Here is a 23,610-nt window from a genome sequence, read left to right on the forward strand (position 1 = left end):
AGGATGTCCTCAGGATTTTGAGCCGCTGTGCGCCCCCGGGGGTGCGCATCGCAGCGATCGTTGTTGCGAGGTGTCAGTCTGACACCCCCCAACTAGGATCCGACGGAGACTCTTTACCACGTGATCAGCCATGTCCAATCAAGGCTGATCACAGTGTAAATAGGAAGATCGATTATCAGCACAGCCCCCTGAGGATGCCCACACTGGACCACCAGGGACGCCTCCAGACCACCAGGGATGCCCAGCACCAGGGCTGGACTGGGACAGAAATTTGGCCCTGGACTTCATCCAGAAAGGCCCACTTACATTTTGAGTGTCCCATCAGCACTCCCTTACATCAGAGTGTCCCATCACTAGCCCCCTTACATCAGAGTGTCCCATCACTAGCCCCCTTACATCAGAGTGTCCCATCACTAGCCCCCTTACATCAGAGTGTCCCATCAGCACCCCCTTACATCAGAGTGTCCCATCAGCACCCCTTACATCAGAGTGTCCCATTACTAGACCCCTTACATCAGAGTGTCCCATCAGCAGCCCCCTTACATCAGAGTGGCCCACTGAGCCATCGGCCCACCGGGAAACTCCCGGTAGTCCCAATGGCCAGTACATGCCTGCCCAGCACCAGGTATGCCACTCTAGACTACCAGGGATGCCAGTCAGTGCCCACAATGGATGCCAATCAGTGCCCACAAATGATGCCAATCAGTGCCCACAATGGGCATCACTGATTGGCATGCATTGTTTGGCACTGATTGGCATCCATCAGTACAAAACAATGCAATACAATGTCGCTTATCAGTGCCCATCCATGCCACCTATCAGTGCCCATCCATGCAAACTATCAGTGCACATCCATGCCCATCTGTGCCGCCTATCCATGCTCATTCATGCTGCCTATCCATGCCAATCTGTGGCAACTATCAGTGCCAATTTGTGCCACCTATCAGTGTCTATCCATGTCGCCTATCAGTGCCACCTATCAGTGCCGCCTATCAGTGCCCATCAATGCCACCTCATCAGTGCCACTTCATTGGTGCCAGCTCATCAGTGCCGCCTTATCAGTGCCCGTCAGTGCAGCCCCATCAGTGAAGGAGAAAACATACTTATTTACAAAGTTTTTCAAAATTTTTGGTCTTTTTTTATTTGTTTAGCAAAAAATAAAAACCGTAGAGGTGATCAAATACCACCAAAAGAAAGCTCTATTTGTGGGGAAAAAATTATAAAAATGTAATTTGGGTACAGTGTAGCATGACCGCACAATTGTCATTCAAAGTGTGACATCGCTGAAAGCTCAAAATTGGTCTAGGCAGGAAGATGTTTAAGTGCCCAGTATTTAATTAATAAATATCCCAGCCAAAACTGCCCAATCAATACCCCTTACATTAATTTTAAGGGGAGAATGTTGTACCGTAGTTAAGATCAGTCATACTGTATGCTATTTATAGTAACTCTATGTTAACTACCTAGACGGGCAATAGAATGTATACTATACATGTTTATATAAAGATAAATACACTGTTTGTATATGTTTTTATCTATTAGTTATTATGTATCCATTTCGCCTTTGCCCAGGTTCGGCCTTTGGCGGCATTTGTTTGTGGTTTTTTTTTCTCTGACCTCCTTGCCTGGCACGCTTGGTGGCTTGATAGACATTTGGTCTTCCCAGTTTAGCCACACAGCGATTCGCATCCGTTCTTTACCTTTGACCGGATGCGCGGCGATTGACGGGGACGCGAGGCGACCTTCTGGCTCATCCCCAGTCCCCGCCTCTGCTAACTATGCATTGGTTGGACTCCGCCGCATCTGGTCCGGAAGGCGCTCCTCCCATGGTGGGGTGGTGTTTTTCCGATGGGGCATATATAAAACACACACATGGCTGTTTGTGTTACAGCAGCTGACGCTAATAGGATGTGGCAGGTTTGAGCTGACGCTTAGCTGATAATATATCAGTACTTATGCTGTTCTAGATTATAGGGTAAGATTTCCCCACTTTTCTATAGGTATTTCCTCCCTCCCCCAGCCCCCCCCCCCTTTCTCTTTCTCCCTTTTAGGAAGATTGTGGCATGAGTTCCTTTTAGATATTATTTTTTTATACCAATTATATTTTAAATTAATCATTAGTATTGTTATATGCTCCAACTAGTTGACTTTGCCTCCTGCCTTCATGTGGCCCTGGCTATGGCGGGGAGTCTATCTGCTGTTTTCTGGCCGAACTGGAGGAGAGGCGATTAAAAATCCTTTCCCCTTTCTTTTTCCTCTCCCCTTTCCCCACCTCTTTTTTTTTTTTATCTCATTAAATATCGTATTTACTGATATGATAACAATATGTATCCATGCTTTATTTTTATGTTATTTTTACGTCATTCTGTGTTTTTTGTATGTTTTATTAGAATTTTGATGCTCCATACGTGCAACATGTTGAGCAACTAGATAGAATATTTTGCACCCGGATTTACAACCTGATTCACTACTGCTGAATAACTACACCATTACCTGGAAATCGTTTGCTATACTCAATTTAGTTTGCCGATTTTCTATTATGGTTATAATATAGCAATATTATGTAATGTGATGTCAGAATTGGGAATTTACAGGGAGCATTATAACGATCAGCTGTTTTTGAATAGCTTTTTTATTGTATATACACCTATTTGTACACTTAATGAAAATCTCTTATGTCTAAAAGTAAATTTACCTCTTTAGTTTTTGTACCAGTGTGCCTTTAAAAGTCCAAATATTTCATTTCTATTTTTTTTTTCTCCCCACATTCATTACGTGGACGTTGGCACACAAATATCTGTGCACTCAGTGTCACCCTGTAAAGGCATATACACCTTTTTAAACGTTTTAAAAGTGTAAATTTTATTGAATTTCACATGCATGTGCATTTCAGTATTGCAGCATACTTTGTCATACAGTATATCTTGCATACATTACATTGTAAACTTTATCTTGTTTTTTTAAAACTGTTGAATACAAGCATTCTACTTCTGGAATGTAAGTAATAAACTGTTTATCATATTGCCAAGTCTTTTGCGTGTGCTTTCTGTGTTCCAATTCTGTTTCTATAATATATCCTATTATGCATATAATACACCTAGTAATATGATACTTTTCACGGTATAAATTCCATTGATCATACTGCAGTTTCTCCTGCTACCTATTCATTCCAACCACCCCATACTTTATCAAACTTTTTCATGCTTCCTCTCGCCTGATACGTGAGTTTGTATATGTTAGGGCGTTATTAACCATCTTCAGCCAGTCTCCCACTGAGACTTTTCCATTTGAGGGCCAATGCTTTTTTGACATAGCAGAATACTATTCTTAAGAGTTTTCTGTGAAGTGGGTAGTTCTTCTTCCTCCAGGTCTCATAGGAGACATCTGGCCAGAGAATATATATTTGGGAGCTCCAGTGTGTCCTCGAGATACACGAGGATCGACCTCCAGTATGTAATTTTTGGGCATTGCCATATCACGTGGAAAAAAAAATCTCCCACTGCCGCATTTCAGCGAGGACTCTCTGGAAACTCCTTCCTACCTATCTTATGCATCCGCTTGGGGGTATAATAAATTCTGTGTAGATAGTTGTACTGAAGCACTTTATCCCTTGCCGAGATCACCAAGGGTAACAATGTGTCCAGTATCCCAGACCAGGATTCTTCGGTGAGGGACGGAATATCAGCCTTCCACTGTGCCGCTACCCTCTCCATTCTAGGAGAAGAGGACGTTAACAGAGCAAAATAATATTTGGCAACCAGTTTTGAGTGATCCTCATCTGCAATCATTTTTGAAGGGGAGAGAACTATTCCTCCCCCACCATATTGGGCTCTTGCTGCGTGACACAACTGTAGGTATCTAAAGAAAAATGTATTCGGGATGCCATATTCTATTTTTAGGTCCAAGAATGATCTAAATACTCCTTCCCTAAACAGCTGATGGGCATATTTAACCCCCAAAGGCCTCCCAACATACCCAATCTTGTACCTTGGCTTTTTCTTTTAGTTGAGTTATACCATAATGAAGCATTAGGAGATTCCGCTAGGCTGGTGCTCCCCATTTCAGCATTGCAGACATGAAATATTTTGTATGACATGGCAAACAGGGGTGATAAAGGGCACCACTGCCATGTGCCCCTTGTTATGATGAATGGGTCTGTAATAGTGTTGTTGACCCTTAATCTAGCTCTTGGTTCTGGGTAAAGACATTTGACCCAGGTTATGAATCTAGGGCCAAAGCCCAGCCGCCCAAGGACCGCCATCAAGTATGGCCATTTGATGGAATCGAATGCTTTGTGCGTATCAAGTGACACCACCACTTGGGGGGGGGGGGGGTCTGGGGTGGGGCCTTTTGATTGTAGTATAGTGAAGAGGAGCCGCAGATTTATGGCAGTTGATCTCTCAGGAATAAAGCCTGTCCGCTCAGGATGGACAATAGAGGCAATGACTTTATTCAAACGTCTAGCTAAGAGTTTGGCCATGATTTTTGCATCCACATTTAATAAGAGATATTGGTCTATACGATTCACAAAAATCATGGTCCTTGTGTGGCTTTGGGATTAACACTATCAATGCTTCTCTCATAGACTTCGGGAGTATGCCCTTGTTATAGGCATCCTTGTACATTCCTAGAAGTTTAGGCACTAGGCTATCAGTGTATGTAGCATACCACTCAACTGGGAGTCCATTAAGACCTGCCGTTTTATTAGGGTTTAGGGATTTTATTGCTGCCACAACCTCTTCTACCGTAAAGGGAAGGTGGAGTTGCTCCGCCTCCTCCTTTTTAGAGTTCTAGTAAGGGTATAGGGTCAGATAGCTCTCCACCTTTTTGAGGTGTATAGGTCAGCGTAAAATGTTACAAAAGCATCTGCTATATCTGCATGGGATGTGCAAATTGACATATGCTTATTATAGACACAAGAGATGGAGATTGGGGCTTGATGTGAATGCGCTAAGTATGCTAATAACCTGCTATTTTTATCCCCAAATTCGAATATTCTCTGTGCTTGGTACAGTAGTTTCTTCTGCATTTTTTTTCCATCGGTACCAAATCTAATTGACGTATACTCCATATTTTATGCGTGTTCGGGTTTCTAATGTATTCTACTTCAGTTTCTGTGGCTCTTTGTTCAGATTCTTTTATTTTCCATTCCCTGTCTGCTTGGAATTGTTTGACCAATCCTGTAATGAAGCCTCTGAGCGTGGCCTTAAATGCATCAGATGTTTTCTATCCAGAAATTGTTAATGGATGCTGTTGTGGCCCTCTCAAAGCACTCCTCCTTAAACCACAAAGGGCTCAGTCTCCATACCACGTATCCCCGTGGCCTCTCCATGCCAAAAGTGAGAAGCATGGGGGAGTGGTCTGATATGGCCCTTGGCAGATACTGTGCCTCTATCACCCTTGGCAGCAGATCCCTGGAGACAAAACGCATGTCTATTCTGGACAGAGTATTAAAAGGTAGAAGAAAAAACATGAGTATTCCTTCATCATCGCCTCCCACACCTTTATCGTAAATGGGGGTGGTATATACACTGCTATAAAGGTATAGGTTTTGTTGTTAAAGAGGAAGTAAACTCTGATGGGTTTATTTCCTCTTTGATTCCCTGCAAAAGTAAAGCATAATGGACTACTATGCATCACATAGTAGTCCATTATGTGTCACTTACCTGACACAGGAGTCAGCGAAGTCACTGCTGTCCCCTGTAGTCCGGCACATCCATCTTCTCGGTGGGTCTCGCTGCTCCGCCGCTGTCATTTGGTGAAGCCGCGATGACGTCACTCGCGCAAGGGAGCCACCACCGTGGCATATCGCCGTTGACTGCGGCACGCTCGGTGCGCCTGAGCGCCGCTGTCTACGGCGCATGCGCCATAGACAGCGGTGCCTGTCTTTCGGTAAATATCTCCTAAACGGTGTAGGTTTAGGAGATCTTTCTTGGACCTACAGGTAAGCCTTAATCTAGGCCAGTGATTGCGAACCTTGGCACCCCAGATGTTTTGGAACTACATTTCCCATGATGCTCATGCACTCTGCAGTGTAGTGGAGCATCATGGGAAATGTAGTTCCAAAACATCTGGGGTGCCAAGGTTCGCCATCACTGATCTAGGCTTACCTGTAGGTCAAAGTGTGTTGTAAGGGTTTACAACCACTTTAATAATCAGCACCAGGACAACATATCTCCCCAAGGGATCTGTTATCACTGTCTTGGTGGTGCAGATTAGGGATTTTGATATAAGGATGGACACTCCTCTAGCATAGCTAGAGTATGTGGAATTGAATGCTTTATTTATGAAAGCTCTATGGAGAGCTAGTGTCTTAGAACCCACTAGATGTGATTCCTGAAGGAATATAGTGTGTGGCTTCTTTTTTTAAGATATATTTACATACTAGGGCTCTTTTGATTTTAGAGTTAAGCCCTCTCACATTCCATGAGAGAAGATTAAGGGACTACGTAAGGATGGTAATATATCATGTATGCAACCGGATTTAGTATGCAGGGAAACGATGACAGCAAAGACCCTCCCACACGGAGGCACATAGTTTGACTAGCTAACATTTGCCACTTCCATAGCAAAGATGGTGAAATACATGCTACAACAAACATTATTGTATTGAAGCATAGACTAGTAGCAGTAATAGGTTTAAGTGTGCAACAGATTCTTATGACATTCAGATTCAGGCATTACATCCGTAGCACCCTTGTAACCAGAGCTTGCAGAAAAGAATGCTTGAGAAAAGGGGGGGGGGGGGGAGAAACAGCATAAACATTTGTGGATTCAGAACTGAGGATCCTAACTCCCCCTCCCTCCACCTTGCCTGTAGCCCCGAACAACCCACAGACTTTAACCCCAAACTTTAACCTTGTGATCTCCCTAAAGTGGGGTATTCTTCCTGTACCAGCCAGCCAGGAAAATGTAGTTAGGGGTAGGTATGTATCTGGCCACAGAGCCCACCGGTGACTGCTTGAAGGTCATACTGCAGTGTCCCTGTGCGGCTTGAGTTCCACATGATCTTTCAGACCGTGAACAATCAAACATGAAGCTTAGTGACCAAAATGTTAAAGGCATATATTGTGAAAGGAGAGAGGTAAGTCAGTGATATTCACCCAGGGGCCCCTGGCTTCTATCGAATAACATACCCATCTGTTGTAGGAGTGGAGGCACTATCCTTGTCCCAGAGATTCCAGCCATCGATTTGCCTCTTTGGGGGAGAGAGAGAATTGGGTTTGTGCACAGCCTTTAGCTTTGCAGGATACATCATGCTATATGGTAGGCTTCTTTCCCTTAGGCATTGCTTTGCACTCCGGAAGGCCGCTCTCAGCTTCTGGGTGGCCGCAGAAAAATCTGGAAAAAATGGTAATTCGGTTATTATTGTACATCATCTCAGGTAGATTGCGGGCATTTTTCAGTATGGTTTCCTTGTCCCTGAAGTACAGAAAGCATGCCAGCATGGGCCTGGGATATCTCCGGGGGGGGGGGGGGGGGGCGCTCTCAGGGGGATCCTGTGAGCCCTCTCTATGGCGAACGGGTGAGAGGAACTTTCAGCCCCAAATGCTTGCTTGAGCCATGACAGCAGGAACTCCTCAGGATTCTTCCCCTCTGTACCTTCCGGGAATTCCAGGAACCTGAGGTTGTTCCTCCGGAGCCTGTCCTCAATATCACCCATTTTTGGCTTCTTGTTTTCCGCCGTCATGTCTCTCACCTGCACAAGGAGTGGGTTAAGATCGTCTTCTACAGCACCTATTCATTGTTCAGTCTGTGCAACCCTCTGCCAGACCTTCTTAACATAATCCTTGAGAATAGAAAGTCCACTCGGATTGTTTCTATTTGTGTGGATAAGGCCGAATGGCAGCTCTTAATGGTGTCCATAATCTGCAGCAGCGTCGGTTCATCTCCTTGTGTCCCGAAGCCCCCCTCCTCAGAATCTGACTGCGGAGAGGGCAGGGGATGTGCTAGCTGGTCGGTCAGGTCTAGCCAGTCTCCATCCCCCTTTTGGCCAGCTGCGATCTGGCAGGGCTGATTTGGTGCGTCTCTCCCTCTCCAGCTGGGCACCATTTTGGGAATCAGCATGGGCATATTTTGCTAGCTTTTCCGTGGGGGTAGAGTCCACACTTGGGCCGTATTTTACCATTTCTGGGAGCCCGGGTCGTTCCCCTCTCCGCTCCGGTTGGTATGGGTTAAAAATTTTTAAGCCTGCAGGTCGTCAGGATATTGGCGCAGTCGGAGCTCAGGAGAGAAGCGACTTCACATACCAGAAGGTGGACACTCCCCCCCCCCCACCTTTTAAACGTTATTAAAGTCCCACCGAAAGGGTAACAATCTGTGGGGGTGAGATGGAGAGAGCACTGGGAGCTCCTTAAAGTGGCCTAGAGGTCATTGTGCTATCCTGATATTAGTAGGAGTGGGGGTGAAGAGACGTGAATGTCCCTGGGTATGTATGAAAACATCACACAAGACCCAGGGAGAGTCAAATCGCCAGGGTGTAAACATTCCTCTAACGTCCAGAATCCTGAGGTGACCTAGAGTATATGCCAACCCCCCAAAAATAATAATAATTTGGCCTTGCTGGTAGAGCCAGAAAACTAGGTATGTCCCAGAGAGGCTCTTGTATATGGCATACTAGAGGCCATTTTGGAGCCAAAGAAGACCTGGCGGAAGTTCATCTTGGAGCAAAGGCGAGCATCATAGGCCCACACAATGGAGATAACAGGAGTTCCATGGGAGTAAACAGAGGACAAGTCCTATTGGTCACTAGTGCTGAAGGGGTCATGTGAGCCCGGGTCCAGGAAAGGGATGCAGAGCAAAAGAACTGGGCATTTCTCCAGTTCAGGTGGTGATTCCATCCTTTGGTTCTCTTATGTTTTGGTTTCTGCCACATGGAGGTTGTTATATCCTCTGAGTTGTGAGAGACACAAGACTCTGGTCTGGAACAATGGATGTTTATTTCAGTACTCGCTGTACACTGCAACATGCATCTCAGGACAGTACATCTTATTATGCTCCTTACATGTGCTCTAAGATGGCTACTATGCCCCTTGTCATCACTCCTGGGTGGAGCCAGCCTTAAAGTGACAGTACATGTGGAACCCTTCAGGTATAACAGAGGTGAGTGGGCTAAAAGGAGGAGGTCATTTGGTCAGGCTGGAGGATGAAGACTGCATCGGAGAGGGTGGATCTGTGGGAAGCAGGTCCAGTTTTCGCAGCAGTTCACCTTTCATGAATGTTGCAAATCTGAAAGGTTTGCTATTGAATTCAAACTTCAGGCTCAAGGGGAAGAGCCATCAATATTTGATATTCTTCTGCGTCAGAACCGTCAGCAGGGGCTTGAGTGATCGCCTCTTCTGAATGGGGAGATATCCATCAAGATTTTTACTGAGTGTCCCATAATCTGAATTTGTGGGGTGTTGCGAGCTTTCCTCATGACTTCTTCTTTGATGTTGTAATAGTGTGGTTTGACCACAATGTCACGCGGTAGTCCATCAGATCGGGGGGGGGGGGGCCAGGGCCCAGGGCCCTGTGAGCCTGGTCAAGTTCCAGTTTGTGGGCTCGGATGTCAGGGATGAGGTGTTTAATGATTGAGTGAACCTTGTCAGAAATATCTGTGATGGTCTCTGGCAGACCTCTGATCCTGAAGTTAAGTCTTCCTGTCCTATTTTCCAGGTCATTGATTTTAGTCATGGCCCCCTCTAATTGATCATTTAATTCCTGGATTTGATCAGTGTTTTGAATAACTCGATCGATCGTGGAGTCCACTTTACTTTCAATAGACTCAATGCGAATTTGGTGAACAGCATGGATATGTCCTGATGCTGTGAGAAACACTGACCCCTATCTTGAAGGTTCAAGTCAGGCCTAGGTGAAGATGTGGCTGAGGGTGACATTAAGGGGAGACAAGATGGGGATCCCTGTGTGAGCCATTTCAAGAGGCAGCCGCTCCACCGCCATCTTGGATTCCTCAGCAGTGCCTGATAGCTTGGAGAATCGTGCCCGAGAATTTAGTTGCGCCGCCCCCCCCCCCAGCCGGTAACTGTGCCCCAAGAAATCCCGAGTGTTTCCGCTACCTGGGTGGAGCTTATAGTGCACTTGTGCCTGCCGCTGGAAGCGCTGATGGTACGGAGCTCCGTGATCAAGCGGCCATTTTATGGAGCACCGCGCATGTGCCTAGCCCTTTTATTTTCACATCTAATTAACAATAGAACATTTATAAAAATATTGATACTGTGTACCCTCTGTACATGTTTGGGTCTGCACTTGAGGTTCTCTATATTTACTAAGTTGACCACTGTTGTAGATGCTGCTAAATGAGCATTAAATAATTTCAATGGTCAGATTCAATTATTTATTAAAATTTATTGAAATGAATTAATGGCCAAGAGCTTTATGCCTGTAAAAGTCAATGAGTGCGCCCTTGAAATCGTGAAACTTCACTTGAAATTGCAGGATTTCTGTCAGTGGGACTTCAGGTGCGACTTGGAAGACATATCTTCAAATTAATGAACAGATGTCTATGCAAGTCGCATCTGAACTTGCAAAAAGTAGTGCGAGAACTACTGTCATAATCCAGTGCAACAACGGAGTCAAAGCCATACTGATTTGATCGCTTCCATTGTGGACAATAGGGTGCAACTTCTCATGCAATTTGAAACTATCAAATCGCACGATTGTGACCAGGGGTTTAGGCACTTTTGCAAGCTTCAGCCTTTTTTTTTTTTTTCCTGCAAAAACGATGCTGGCTTCCAGGAGAATAAAAAAAAAAAACACATCTGTTGTGCATGAGGCCTTAGACTTCCCTGTTCTGTCCAAAATAATGAAAAGTTAGTCCTGCCATGAATACATAAATGCCAAGTGTCCAGGACCATGCAGAACTATCTGGCAAGCTGTCTATTGTTCTCAGGGCACACAGTCCCATTCTGCATTGAGCAGCTGACCACCACCTGACAGTGGGGATCATTTACTCAAGTCAAGTGATTGAGGGTGTTTACCTAATAAAGTGAAATTTAATGAGACTGTGTTAACTTTAAAAAAAAAAAAGTAAGGAAAATACTGCGCCAAATAAAAAATAAATAAATAAATAAATAAAATGGCGTAGGGGTCTACATACCAGACCCTTATCCGAGCACGCAACCTGGCAGGCTGCTGGAAAAGATGGAGGGATGAGAGAGCACCCCCCCCCCCGAACCATACCAGGCCACATGCCCTCAACATGGGGAGGATACTTTGGGGTCCCCCCAAAACACCTTGTCCCCATGTTGATGGACAAGGGCCTCATCCCCAGAACCCCTGCCCGGTGGTTGTGGGGGTCTGCGGGCAGGGTGCTTATCGAAATCTGGAAGCTCCCTTTAACAGGGGGGGGGCCAAGCTCGCAACCCCGTCTATGTGAATGGGTATCGGGTACATTGTACCCCTAAACATTCACCAAAAAAAGCAGGGAAATGTGACAAAAGACAATAGCTGTTTTTTGACAATTCCTTAATTAAAAATATCTTTCTTTCCCCGCTTCTTCCTCCAGCTTCTTATTCCCTCGCGTCTTCCTCCCATCTTCCTCCGCTTCTTCCTCCGCTTTTTCCTCCCAGTCCTCTCCATCTTCCTCTGGTTCATCCTTCGGTCTTTCTCGCCCGCTGAACATTCATAAAATAAACCTCCTCTGATGCTGCGATGGGGCGGATGACGTCTCTCCGAGACCCCCACCCCTTGGGGCATTATGGGTCAGTGATGTCACAAGGGGGTGGATTCTCCTGATGCCATCATCCAGCGGCCATGCCCCATAGTTATATATGTGTGCTATGGAAACGGACAGATCGCTAGCCAGAGCATCGGAGGAGGTTTGTTGTTTTCATGGTCAGCAGCGGGAGCGGCGGAGGAGAAAGACCAAAGAGAGGAGCGGGAGAAGAAGAAGCTGGAGGAAGAAGCACAGGAAGATGGAGGACGAAGCGGGGGGGGGGGGGGGAGAAGAAGCTGGAGGAAGAAGGAGAAAACCCGAAGGAAGGAGTGGGGAAAGAAGAAGACATTTTAAATAAAGGAATTATCAAAAACCGGCTATTGTCTTTTGTCACATTTCACAGCTTTGTTTGAATGTGTAGGGGTACAATGTACCCATTCACATAGGATGGTGGGATCTGGGGGCCCTCTTGTTAAAGGGGCTTCCACATTCCAATAAGCCCCCCGCAGACCCCAACAACATGGGGACAAGGTGCTTTGGGGGCTGCGCCAAAGCACCCTCCCCATGTTGAGGGCATGTGACGGTTCGGGGGGGGGGGCGCTCTCTCATCCCTCTCTTTTTCCTGTGGCCTGTCAGGTTGCATGCTCTGATAAGGGTCTGGTATGGATTTTGGGGGGGGGCCCCTACGCCTTTTTTTTTTTTTTTTTTTTTCCCACACCATAATGTTATTGAATAATTACATACCATTGCATGCATTTAAAAACTTAAAATGATGAAATAAACCAAACTAATGTGCATTTGCTAATTATGCTGCTGAGTACAATGCACGTTTTCAGGAGGTTGGGATTCAAACCTATGGCTTGAACCTTTTAAGGTAGCAGGGCATACCACTATGCTATGGAGAGGATCACAATCATACATAGAACATACTATTACTAACGTTTGATTCTTTTCATTGTATACAATAATGTTTTGCATTTGAGACATTAATATTATATTACCAACCATGCTCATGTGCCATTGGGTAGGGATGAGCCGAACACCCCTGGTTTGAATTGCACGAGAACTGGTGAAGAGGCCAAAAATTTGTGTGAACATCGTTATGAGTAGTGACGGACGAACTTCCGACGGGATGTTTCGCGAACGCGGCCAAAAGTTTGCGAACCGCAAAGTTCGCGGCGGGCCCCTTTGACTTTAATGGCAGGCGAACCTTAAAAACCTACAGGTCATATTTTCAGCCACAAAATACTTACTAGCTGTGCACACATAGTCCCACAACATGGACACTGACATAACAAAAGTATTAAGTGAATCTGGGATTGACAACGACAAGCATTCTTTTTTATCTGTGAAATTTTGACAATTCAGGAGCGCATGAAGGCCATGGAGGAGAGGCAAGGTCAGGACAGGCTATGAAGGGGGTGCAGGAGATGATCAGTGCTACAGTCAGGGCAGCGCAGTCCTGTGCCAGTGTCCCAGTGTGCCAACCTGTGCTTGAGCACCTCCCTCTGCCTGGCCCTTACCCCCACCTATGCAGGGCTCCACTGCGGTGGTCTGGAGGTGCCAGTCCAGTGCTGATCCTCAGCCATGGTGCTGGCACTGCCTGCTGATTGGCTTCTCCCCTGCTATTTCCCTCACTGTCTGAAATCAGCACCGCTATAGAGACTGAGCACTGACACCAGCACTGACACCAGCACTGTGATGGAGAGCACTGACACCAGCAACCCACTACGGGACCCAAAAATATGACACCGCTCAACCTCTTCAAACAGGACGTTACGGGCATGTAGTACGGTGTGCTTTTTTTGTACAAGGAAGTGAGCCAAAGGTAGAGAAAGTCTGTGTGCTCGATTTAAATAAATCGTTTATAGAGTTATGCATATACATGGTCTACTGGTTACATGTGTTGAATTCCTCTGAGATCCATGCCTCATTCATTTTTATAAATGTGAGCTAGGCAAGTGCGCTTATCGGTCACGATTTGCCCCCCCCCCCCCCCCCCCCCCCCCTGCGCTGAACGTCCTTTTGGACAGGACACTGGACAAGGGGCAAGCCAACAGTTCCATTGCAAATTGGGCAAGCTCTGGCCAGAGGTCAAGCCTGCCCACCCAGTAGTCCAGGGGTTCATCACTCCTCAGAGGAGTGATGAACCATGTCGGACAACTGTCGGTCTAGGCGTTCCTTGATGCTGGATCTGGATGATATCTGTCGATGGGTTTGGCTGAAAGAATTGCCTCATATCAGAAGTCACCAACACCTCTTCAAAACCACCCTCTTCTTGCAGGCGCTGTTGGATTGGTACCCGCAACTCTTTCTCTGGGAGTGGGAATTCCTCCTCTGCCAGCGCACGCAAAAGCAGAATGCAGCATTTCTCAAAGCAAGGCCTGTAAGTGCTCCATTCTGACAGCCCTCTGTGACGGTGGTAACATTTCCACCATTTTGTGTTTGTACCGGGGGTATAAGTATGTTGCCACCTAGTACTGGTCCTTGACCTTTATGCTTTTTATACAGGGGTCCCTGTTAAAACACTGGAGCATGAAGGCCCCTATTTGCACTAAACTGGAAGCGGTGTGGTGGCCTGACTCCTGCTCATCATCCAGGATAATGTCGTCCTCCTCGTTCTCCTCTCCCCATCCACAGATATTAGGGGCATTAGTGGTAGGGTAACCAAAGCACATGAATCCAAGGTAAATATAGTAGCAAGTCCTTGTTTGTTCACCAATGCCAGAAGTCTGCCAAGCAAAATAGGTGAGTTGGAAGATCTGGTGCATCAGGAGAGCTATGATGTAATTGGTATTGCTGAAACTTGGCTTCATTCCTCACATGACTGGGCTATTAATATTCCTGGCTATGCATTCTTTTGGAAAGACAGCGTAAAAAGGAAAGGTGGTGGGATCTGTCTGTATGTGAGAAGTAATCTCAAAGCGAGTAAGAAAGAGGACCTGGTGGACGGAGAGTGTGATGAGTCTGAAGCATTATGGGTGGAACTGCATACAGATGTGCGTAGTTCAAAGTTAATCATTGAGTTTTTGTTATAGATCACCCAATGTTAATGAGGAGGTGGAGACTCAGCTCCTTGCACAGATAGAAAGGGCTGCAAGGGCTGGGACAGTGATAATAATGGGGGATTTTAACTACCCAGAAATTGACTGGGGTAATGGCACTGCTGGGACAGTTAAAGGGCAAACCTTTATAAACCTATTACAGGACAATTTTATGGTCCAGTTTATTGAGGCCCCAACTAGGAATGATGCTCTGTTAGACCTGGTAATCTCAAACCATGCAGAACGTATTACTAATGTTCAGATAAAGGAACACCTGGGTAGCAGTGACCATAACATGATTTCATTTGATGTTAGCTGTAAGCAAAAATCACATACGGGAAAGATAACACTTAATTTCAAGAGTAAATTTTCCAAGGATGAGGGCTGCTCTCCAGAACCTAGACTGGGAGAGAATATTGGCATCAATGGGCACAGAACAGAAATGGGAATTCTTCAAATTCTTCACTGCAAAGTATATTCCCATGGGCAATAAGTTTAAAAGGCTAAAACTAAAACCGATGTGGCTCACGGCCAAAGTTAAAAAGGCTATAAACTATAAAAAAATATTTTAAGCAACAGACAGTATGGATTCATGAAAGACAGAAGTTGTCAGACAAACCTAATTTCTTTTTATGAGGTGGTAAGTAAAACCTTGGACCGAGGGGTGGCGGTGGACGTGGTATACTTGGATTTTGCAAAAGCGTTCGATACAGTTTCACACACATGGCTCATGTGTAAGGTAAAGTCTACAGGTTTGGAAATATCAGTTTGTAAATGGATCGAAAACTGGCTAAAAGACAGAATTCAGAGAGTAGTGGTTAATGATTCTTACTCTGAATGGTCTAAGGTTATCAGTGGTGTACCCCAAGGTTCAGTGCTGGGACCCTTACTTTTTAATATCTTTATAAATGATATTGGGTCTAGGATCAAATGTAACATTTCCATCTTTGCAGATGACACCAAGCTATGCAGTGGAATACAAAAATCTAAAAAAATATATCTAAAACCTATAACAGAATAATATGTATACACTATAACTAGTCAAAAATTATAATACAAAAACCCAACTAAGTGAATAATAAAATTCTACTCTATAACTCATACAATAATCAAGTGTACAAAAAAAATATATATATATATGTGCTCAAAAATTATATATAAGCAACAGTTCCTCATAAAGACGTAGTCATGAGCATACAGTGGTAAAGTGCACAGAATTTTTGTGAACAATCAGAAATATTATGAATAGAGTGCTCAAATTATATATAAGAAAAACAGTTCTTCATCAAGATGTAATCGTGGGCATAACAGTCCAATAATCATAAGTATTTCTTCTCAAGAAATCCTATGCGGGTGCAAGAGAGAATTTCCTTCACCAACACTGATAAATGGTAAAAATGCGCGCTTACCAAATCCCAGAATCAGAAAGGCATTTGATATCAGAAAACTTATGGGGTCATCACACAGGGACATCACCTCGTTTTCATGTGGTTGGACCATTCATAAAAGGCAAGCAAAGACTCCCATAGCGTAAAACCGTAAACCAAAATATTTTATTCCATAATAAAAAACAAACATACTGACAAACATAAAGGTCAAATCAGCATTAAGAAAAGCCGGTCCGCAAAGCGAAAACGCCCAAATGTCACGTGATTTGCGTCAAGCACGTCAAGACCACCCTACGTACGTTTCGCCATATGTGGCATTGTCTGGGGCATGGGCGACGCATCACGTTTTATATACACAAACTAGAACCAAGCCTCGTTCTGAGTTTAGGGGAGGAAACCGGAAATGATGGAAAACAGGAAGTACATCACACCAACATGGCCGCCACGTGACACCACAGGCTCCATATTGGGTGAGGGCAAAAAAAAAAAAAAAACTTTATATAAACTTTAAAAACAGAAACAGCAAAACTTAATAAATCTGGTGATGTCCCTGTGTGATGACCCCCTCAAATGCCTTTCTGATTCTGGGATTGCTTTAAGAAGGGCCTGGATTATTTCCTAAGTGTACATAATATAACTGGGTACTAACATTTATAGGTAAAGTTGATCCGGAATTTTTTCCCCTGCTTTAGCAAATTAGATCATGCTCTGCTGGGGTTTTTTGCCTTCCTCTGGATCAACTGTGGGTATAGAATTGGGTATATGGGATTGTATGATAGTTACATAGTTAGTTAGGTTGAAAAAAGACACAAGTCCATCCAGTTCAACCTTAAAAATAAAATTAAAAAAATAATCGTACAATCCAAATACCCAATTTTATGCCCACAATTGATCCAGAGGAAGGCGAAAAAAAAAAAAAAAACCCCAACAGAGCATGCTCCAATTTGCTACAGCAGGGGAAAAAAATTCCTTCCAGATCCCCCAAGAGGCGATCGGATTTTCCCTGGATCAACTTTACCTATGTTAGTACCTAGTTATATTATGTACCATCAGGAAGTATCCAGGCCTTTCTTAAAGCAATCTACTGAGCTTGCCAGAACCACCTCTGGTGGGAGTCTATTCCACATTTTCACAGCTCTAACTGTGAAGAAACCTTTCCGTACTTGAAGATGAAATCTCTTTTCCTCTAGACGTAAAGAGTGCCCCCGTGTCCTCTGGGTTGACCGTACAGAGAACAACTCAACACCAAGTTCACTATATGGACCCCTTATATATTTGTACATGTTGATCATATCCCCCCTTAATCTCCTCTTATCAAGAGTGCATAAATTCAGTTCCTCTAATCTTTCCTCATAGCTGAGTTCCTCCATGCCTCTTATCAGTTTGGTTGCCCTTCTCTGCACTTTCTCCAGTTCCCTGATATCCTTTTTGAGAACTGGTGCCCAAAACTGAACTGCATATTCCAGATGAGGTCTTGCTAATGATTTGAACAGGGGCAAAATTCTCTCTCTCTCTCTCTCTCTCTCTCTCTCTCTCTGGAGTCCATACCTCTCTTAATACAAAGGACTTTGCTCGCTTTGGAAACAGCAGCTTGGCATTGCATGTTGTTATTGAGCTTATGGTCTACCAAAACCCCCAGATCCTTCTCCACTATGGATTCCCCCAGTTGTACTCCCCCTAGCACGTATGATGCATGCATATTCTTAGCCCCCAAGTGCATAACTTTACATTTCTCAACATTAAACCTCATCTGCCACATAGTCGCCCAATTAGACAGTGTATTGAAGTCGGCTTGTAAATTGGAGACATCCTGTAAGGATGTTATTCCACTGCATATCTTGGTGTCATCTGCAAAGACAGAAATGTTACTTTTGATCCCAGACCCAATATCATTTATAAAGATGTTAAAAAGTAAGGGTCCCAACACTGAACCTTGGGGTACACCACTGATAACCTTAGACCATTCAGAGTAAGAATCATTAACCACTACTCTCTGAATTCTGTCTTTTAGCCAGTTTTCTATCCATTTACAAACTGATATTTCCAAACCTGTAGACTTTACCTTACACATGAGCCGTGTGTGCGGAACTGTATCGAACGCTTTTGCAAAATCAAAGTATACCACGTCCACCGCCACCCCTCTGTCCAAGGTTTTACTTACCTCCTCATAAAAAGAAATCAGATTTGTCTGACAACGTCTGTCTTTCATGAATCCATGCTGTCTGTTGCTTAAAGTGTTTTTGTTCAGCAAGAACTAGTCGATGTGGTCTTTTATTAAACGCTCCAGTATCTTCCCAGCTATAGAAGTTAAGCTAACAGGTCTATAGTTACTTGGTAAAGACTTTGATCCCTTTTTAAATATAGGCACCACGTTCGCCCTGCGCCAATCCAGTGGGACTATTCCTGTCATTAATGAGTCCATAAAAATTAGATACAATGGCTCTGAAATTACAGAGCTCAATTCTTTTAGGATCTGTGGGTGGATGCCATCAGGGCCAGGTGCTTTATCCACCTTTATTCTGTTTAAATATTTCTGGACCATTTCACTTTTGAGCCATTGTAGATCATTTGGGGCTTTGTCACTATCACCCCCATTATGGACATGCTCTTTTGTGTACACAGAGCTGAAGAAAGTGTTTAATAAATTGGCCTTCTCTTTGTCCCCAGTCACCAACTTTTCTTCTTCTTTTTTTTAACTAATTTCTCTTTATTAAATTTTTATACACAAAAATACAGTGGCTTTCACAATTCACAAAAACCATCATCTCATACATATATAGTAAAAGCAAAGCCAATGTGCAACACTCAGATTACCACCGGCTTACCTACATGACTATCACCCAACCCACCCCCCCACTTCGAACACACTCTGCTAACCCCCGCCACCTCAATCGTGGCTGGTTGTTTGGAAAATGGTGGACGCCATTGTGGTCGAAAAAAAGTGAGAGAGGCGATACAACTAAGGCGGTGCACCGAGAGGGGTGCAAGAGAAAAAAGCCCCCCCCCACCCTCACAACCACAGGTCAGGCTAACGGACACTGAATCTATCTCTCGGCAACCCCACTCAGGGGGTATCCTATATAACTCAACCAGGGGTTCCATAGAGCCCTACATTTCTTTAAGTTATTTTGCTTTATAAACATTGCTCGTTCACACCAAATTGTGGAGTTGATTGCATTTGCCCATGATTCTAATACAGGGTTTTTTTTCGCTTGCCAATTTATTGCTATTAGCCGCCTAGCCTGATACAGGCACCTTAATATAGATGTCCTTGTTAGGGAGGGAACTCTACCCTCCTCTAGAATCCCCAGTAAGCAGATCTTAGATTCTGGTTTCAAAGTAGTCTTAAAGGTCCTGTTTATTCAATGTACAATTTCTATCCAATACCTGTACAATTTTGGGCACTTCCACACCATATGAATAAGATCGCCTGCTGCCCCACATCTGGGGCAATCATCCCTGGGTTTCCTACCCATTTTCCACTTTTGGGGGGGTATTATATACCCTATATATATATATATATATATATATATATATATATATATATATATATATAAGAAACAAGTGAGACATTCACAGTGATGGAGATATAGATACCAAACTCCCCTGTTCAAGTGTCTCATCCCATTGCTTCTGGGTTATCGGCCCTACATCCCCCACCCATCCCCGCCTGCTCTTGTCAGGTCCCTCCCCCTTCAGAATTTTGTCCCTAAGTTTTATATATAGCCTAGAAATCTGGCCTTTTACTTGCGTTCGATCAATAAGTCCCTGGAGCAAGGGGGTTTCAGTCCTTTCAATAACTAGTGACCCGTACTGTGCTAGGATTCCATGCCTCAATTGCAGATATTTGTAAAATGTCTTATTGGAGATACTAAATTCCTGCCTAAGGTCTTCAAAAGATTTCATTAAATTCCCTTCATATAATTGCACTAGCCTGCTAATCCCCTGCCTCTCCCATTCCAAAGATCTATCTATACTATTTAGTTCAGCCAGGTTTCCGTTGTGCCATAAAGGGGTATATTCAGTCACTCCTATGTATCCCATAAGTTGCTTCATTATAAACCACACCTTCCTCGCTAGTTCATTAGTGGGGTGCCTATGGGCAAACAAATTGGCTTCCAAAACTTCAACCAATGATTTGTGCGGTGCACTGTCAATCATCAGTCTGTGGTTTGGGTACCCTCCACTATGGAGCCCAGCCCCAGCTAAATGCTGGAGCTGGGCTGACAAAAAATATGATCTCGGGTGTGGTATCGCCATTCCTCCCCTCCCGGCGGGGAGTCTGTAGCCTAATCCGAGCTTGCCCCTTTTTCCAAATTAGATCACGAAACAGGGATTCCAGCTTCTTGAACCACTTCTGGTTGATCCAAGTTGGGGAGTTGTGCAAAATATATAAAATTTGTGGCTGCCAGATCATTTTAATTAAATTGCAGCGCCCCGCCACGGAGAGAGGGAGACAACACCAGTTGTCAACCTTCTGCTTCAATTTTGTCAACAATGGTACTAAATTCTCCTTGACATACTGGTTTACTTCTCCAGTTATCCAGACACCCAGGTACTTCAGCTTAGACACTACCTCCAAACACGTAATTATAGGCGGTAGTACATCCCCGGGTCTGGTCAATGGTAGGAGAGCTGATTTATTCCAGTTGATTACCAGGCCCGATTGTTGCCCAAACTCCCCCATCATCTGCATTTCATTGTTCAAGGTAGAGCTCATGTCCCCAATAAAGAACAGAACATCGTCCGCAAACAAGGCAATTTTGTCTCCCCCCCCCCCCCCCATCCACGTCGGAATCCCTGGATGTCCGAACGTGATCTTGTCAGGACAGCCAGGGGTTCCATAGCCAGTACAAACAGGAGGGGGGGGGGACAACGGACCTCCCTGCCTCGTCCCCCCCCCCCCTCTCCAGCTGGAACATTTCGGAGAATTCAATTCCCATTTTAATTTTTGCCCTAGGTCTCTTATACAGTAACTTTACCCATTGAATAAATAAAGGGCCGAAACCAAAACGCTCCAACACTCTCCATAAATGGCCCCATTCCAAGCTATCAAAGGCCTTAATGGCATCTAGAGCTAATATAGCTCCCGGACCATCGTTGTCCCTGGGTGTTTGTATGTTAAGAAAAACTCTCCTAATATTGGTGCTGGTTGACCTGCCCGGGATAAACCCAGACTGGTCTGGGTGTATTTAACTATGGATACATTTACTCAGGCGGGTCGCTAGGGCCTTGGCTAATATTTTTACATCGGAGCATAACAAAGATATAGATATATATATATATATATTGGCCGATATGATGAAACTTCCTGATGGTCCTTGCCCTCCTTAAGTATTAAAGTGATATTTGCCTCCAGCATGGAAGTGGGAAGTTCACCCTCTTCCAATGCATGGTTTAACGTTTCCAGGAGTTCTGGCAACAACACTTCGCCATATCGTTTGTAAATTTCTATTGGTAACCCATCAGGGCCTGGGGATTTACAATTAGGAAATTCAGCTACTGCATTTTTTAATTCTTCTAGCGTAAGTGGTAGTTCAAGACTCATTTTATCCTGTTCTGGTAAAGTTGGAATTGCTGTTTGATGTAAGAAATGATAATAGTCACCAAGTACCTTCGTAATTGCAGAAGGGCTAGAGACAAGGTTACCCTTCGATGTTTTTTTTTTAACCAAAATCAAGTTTATTGAGCATAGAAATAAAAATGTCATCATACATATGTATAAACCCTAGTGCAACAAGCACCAATATACACAGTACATAATAAAATAAGCATCTTATGTCTGACATACAAAATTGAAACATCTTGACTGCCGCACATACAAGCATTTTAAACTGATGTGTTCAGGGACAAATGCCCCAAGAGGCCAAGGTAACGAAAGTGGGTAGGGGGGAGGTCGGGCCCCGCAATGGCGTGGTATATTCCCTTCAACCGGAGCAGCTATCTGCACTCCCCATCCACCTATCCCACACCTTACCAAATTTGTCTGGGCACCCTCGGTTGGCATACATTACTTTTTTAAACGGTAAAACGCTGTTCACTGCCCTTCTCCACTGCTGGATCGTAGGGGGAGTAGGCCTAAGCCACAAGCAGGCTATCTGCATCCGAGCAGTGAAGAGGACCTCTTGCAAAAATGTCCTAAAGTGTTTGTCCTCCTCAGGAAGAGGAAGAAGACCCAGGATACACTGCCGTGGGCATAGGGCAACGGGGGAGCCCATATGGTCATGCAGAAACTTGACTATTTGCTCCCAGAAACCCTGGACAAGCGGGCAAACCCAGATGAGGTGGTAGAAAGAACTGTTGGCGTCACCACAGCGGGGGCAAGCAGGGTCAAAGTCAGGCTTGAATCTGGACAGGCGGCCAGGGGTAAGGTATGTGCGGTGGAGCATGTAGAGATGCGTGAGCCTATCTGACAGCTTAGGAGACACCACCCTAGATACGTTCAGGACATCACTCCACTGGTCATCCTCCAAGGCCCCAACATCATCCTCCCAGCGTGCTTTTAACCTGTAAGCTCTAGTCGTGGCCTGGGGGGTAATGAGAATCTGGTAAAAACAGGAAATCAATTTCCTCGAGTCGTCTCCAAACACCAAATCCGCCAAGGCTGTGGATTCCAGTGGTGGAGAGGAGCGCCCAAACTGGGTCTGAGCCGCATGACGGACCTGCAGGTAGCGAAACAACATATGGTTTGGAAGGTCATACTCCTCCTTAAGCTGCTGAAAAGTTTTAATGCCCTGAGCCCCGTACAACTGGGACAAATATACTATCCCTCTGCATATCCACAGCTTATAATCCGGCACCTTCAGCATCTCGGGTAGGGAGGGGTTCTCCCAGAGAGGCGTGTGGGCATGCAGGATGGGAGCTGCAGTCGCTTTCTGGGCCCCACTCCAAATTCTACTATGGTGTAGAATCATGAGCTGCCCCGTAACCGAGCGGGAAAGCTCCCGATGGCTACAAAATAGAACCTGAAAGGGGTGCGCCACCACATCCGTGACCGGCGTACATACCAGAGTAGAGTAGCGAAGTCTATCATAAGTGTTAATATAGAAAAGGTGGGACAATTGGGAAGCCATGTAATAAGCCGCCAGGTCCGGAAGTGCCACCCCACCCAGATGGACAGGACATTTGAGAGTCTGCCAAGCCAACTTACGCCTGGAAGACCCCCAAATAAAGGAATTTAAAATAGATTCCATATCACGGAAGACATGGGCTGGGATAGATACCGGAGCATGCCAGAAGACATAAAGCAATTTGGGAAGGAGGATCATCTTCACAAGCCCCAACCGTCCCATAACCCCAAGAGGCAACCTAGACCAAACCTGGGTCTTACATTTAAGAATGGGGAAGAGTGGCTGTATATTCAAACGGATATAATCCGCAATGGAGCGGGAGCACTGTATTCCCAAGTATTTGATCCGGTCCGTCCGCACCAGGGGAACCGCTTGCAACAACGTGGGGGCAGTCACATCTACGGGGAGGATTTGGGATTTAGACCAATTTATTCGTAGGCCCGAGAAGTTGC

This window comes from Lithobates pipiens, unplaced genomic scaffold, assembly GCF_037356315.1.
Source record: "Lithobates pipiens isolate NorthernLeopardFrog02 unplaced genomic scaffold, aLitPip1_a1.2 Scaffold_22, whole genome shotgun sequence".
NCBI classification, from domain to species: domain Eukaryota; kingdom Metazoa; phylum Chordata; class Amphibia; order Anura; family Ranidae; genus Lithobates; species Lithobates pipiens.